The following is a 3,645-nucleotide window of genomic DNA, read 5'->3' as shown; positions in this document are numbered from 1 at the left end:
GATTACTTTTAACTTTATGTTCTCTTACGCGCTGTTTATTCTAAGCTCCGTCAGTTCCTTTTAGCCTAACTTACAGTTATAATTCATTCTATTGCCTCCTGGACTCTGAGAATCCAGTCCACCAGAACTTCGTCTTGTATTTCGCTTTTTGTGCATGTGAACAAGGGGTAAGCTTAGCATTGTCACTGCGGTACCTGGTGTAATTATGGTTAATGTTGTTTCTCTTTGGTACAGGTTCCCTCTGTATTGATAAATATGCTGCATCAACGTCTCCACGGAGCTTCATACCTTTTGCTTGTTAACGAATCTGCCAAGAACTGAATTAACTCAGGTCCTAAAGTCTGATTCGTCATAGTAAGATTCGCAGATGGTAGCACTTTCATAGGTTTCTCTGGCCAATACAATCGAGGTTGCGAAATGCTCAGCTAGGTCATTCCTGAAACTGTGGAAGGTAGACAGTGTCCCGCTTATAAATAGTCCACTTCCATTTAGTTCTAACCTTTTTGCTATCATAAGCTTCCCCTGTTCAAAACAACTGTCTACTACTATCACTTTATCGAAGTAGATTACAACCAACGTGTCTCAACACGTTGGAAGTACAATTCATGCCTAGTCTTCTCTTTCTGCAATTTTTCTCTAGTTTCTGACCCAGCAGTAACCTCATTCCACAGGAGTTCTGACCTTCTCTCAGTACCCTGTTCGGACAAACAGCAACCTTACTCTGCTCTTGTCCTCTGCTATTAATAACAACCACTGCTTACTTACCCTGACAAACTTCTTCAGCATCCCTCACTTAATGGGACAAGTGACAACAATGTAACATTTGTACTGTGACTGTTTCCCTGCTTTTGGAAAGGAAACTAAAATGTACACCTTTGCTCCCCTTTGTCCTTGCTTCTGCTCTGAGTAGGTTAAAATACAAATGCAAGCTATTATCGCTAGGTTCCAAAACTAACTTAAATTCTGGTGGTAGCTATTTCTGCTCTTTCCATAGACACTCCAGGTCGTCCAGTCGTCCTCGCACGGCTTGCTACTTGGCTTCTCACAATTCCGACACCTCTCTGCGTGCCTCCCATACACTGTTCTCCAAGGACTGCAGCCAATTAGATACCACTACTTCCCTACCCAATACTTCTGCTTCAACTTGTAACCTCTTCATGTTCGGCGTCACTGATTCTTCCACAGTTTCCGCGTCGTTCATTACTTCCCCAGTCAACTGCCGTAATAGCTGAGTAATGATTAAGACATATTTCGCCGGCCGAAGTGGCCGTGCGGTTAAAGGCACTGCAGTCTGGAACCGCAACACCGCTACGGTCGCAGGTTCGAATCCTGACTCGGGCATGGATGTTTGCGATGTCCTTAGGTTAGTTAGGTTTAACTAGTTCTAAGTTCTAGGGGACTAATGACCTCAGCAGTTGAGTCCCATAGTGCTCAGAGCCATTTGAACCATTTGAACCAAGACATATTTCTCCAAAGAAGCGATCTGTGTTGAGTGCCATTTATTTGCCGCCTTGTTTCCTGTTACCCACTGTTTCATTTCTCCCACCGTGCCGTTCATCCTCCAGATGTCTTCCTTGCCAGCTGTTCCAAACATAGTTTTCAGAAATCGGTCTCCTGATTCTATCCAACCTCTCTTCCTTCTCGTAAGCGTGTGCAATCTCGTCTCTCAGCCTCTTATAAGTCCTGCATATCCTCACAACTCCTTTCAGCACCTTTCAGCTTCTCAGCACCCTGCTGAAAACTATCAAGTACTTTCCCTAGTCGTCTCACCTCGTTCCACATCTTACATGCATTAAATACCACCTATACCACCCAGCATTGACTAGTGATAACCACATCTTCTTCCTTCACGAACAGCAATTCCCCTTTCGGGCACACGTCGCACAATGCTTCTACTCTGACGATGATCAGTAGTAGGGCAATGGCCCACACCATCTCATGACGTACCTAACATGATGGCAGGTATACACATTACCCTTGCCTCCCACTGAAGTCCCCTGCTGCCCCAGAGCAGCTCATCTCGCCTTCAGTATCCCTTATGCTATACTTATGCCTAACAGACACAAAAGCTAGTCTGCTTTTATCTCCTAGGCCCTAATGTGTACGGACTTTTTATCGTTGGTTCATCCGACACTACTGGCTCGCTCTCCTGCACTTACATTTTAACTTTTCCCTTCCAATCCAAAACTGTAGTGCCTGGCATAACTGCCACACTGCCTCGAAATGGTTTCAAACGTCCCACGTGCCAGCAACTAATCTTGACTTTCATTGGCGACGTAGTTACTACAACTTCATATGGTTGTTGATAATTTCCCCTTTGGAGTGCAAGAAGCTGATAACATTACCCATTTGTCTTGTATTTCAGTATTCTTGCTGTACAGCCCACTGTTTTATTTTGCGTTTCTAGCGCCCTGGTAATAGCTTTGTACTCCCTGTTCCACAGTTTCCTTGTTACTCTCATGAACTGTTTTACATGCTCTCTTCTCTTACCCTTCTTGTTTTTTAACACGTCGAATGGCGCTGGCATCTTACAACCATATACTACCTCATAAGGTGACATGCTGGACATACTGTATTGATGTGTTGTTTTAAGTTGTATGCTGAGACCAAATACCTCAAATAAACATCCCAATTGGAATGGTGTGCGTCCACGTAGTACATTAGCATCTATCCTATAGTTCTGTGCACTCTTTCTGTTCTTCCAATAGCTTGAGGATGCAAGGAACTCGTTCTCAAGTACTGCACACACAAAATCTTACACAATTCATTGAACAAATCCGACATAAAGTTGGTTCACTGATGCATCAGTATCGTCTCAGGTACCCCAAACGTCAGTATCCAGTTGTTTACTAGCGCTTGTGGCACGTTTCTGGCTGTTGGCTGGCACTGCGATGATTTTCACGTACCTCAATAAATTTTCTATAATTGTGAGTGCTTATTTATTCCCTGCAAGTGTTTCGTAGAAATGACCTGAAACATAAAACACGAGCAATTGAAACGGTGCTAATATTTCAGGTAACCTCTGCAATGGTACTCCCATCCAACACAAAACCACTCTCTGGGCACTTTGTATTCAATTCCATACGTATTTCTCCAAGCACCGATGACTAAATACAAATAATGCAGCGAGAAACCGATTCCAGCTATCACAATCTCAACAAGGATGAGGATCACTATAGTAAAGCACGAACGAGGTAATCAGACACAGGACTATCAGTGTCTGCACAGCGAAGTGGTTTAGAGCACAAGTGGGCTGAGCAGGTGTCATCGGCCATCCTACATCGCGGCAGCGGAGGGCGCTCGTAGTCCACAGTTGCTGGAGGCGTTGCTCAGTGGGCGTGCTCCATTGAGTCCACCGGATCGTGCACGACTGTTACAATTCTGTTACCAACGTAATGACGCCCATAGGATAGTATCGATATATGATACAACGAAAATTGCCGGGATAGTTTAAAAACAACTGCAATGTGTCTATTTATACAAACGCCACAAAATGTAGGGTTCTCCAAGGAGGCCAATGAGTACTGCTGCAATGTGCTCGTTTTAGCTTCTGCCATGCATCCGGACGGTCCAATATTTCTATATACCCCCCTCTGCTACATCTGGAACAATGCACCATCTAGGATGAAAGAAACGTCTCTCCAA

This window comes from Schistocerca americana, chromosome 5, assembly GCF_021461395.2.
Source record: "Schistocerca americana isolate TAMUIC-IGC-003095 chromosome 5, iqSchAmer2.1, whole genome shotgun sequence".
NCBI classification, from domain to species: Eukaryota; Metazoa; Arthropoda; class Insecta; order Orthoptera; family Acrididae; genus Schistocerca; species Schistocerca americana.
Note: the sequence above shows the minus strand (reverse complement) of the source record.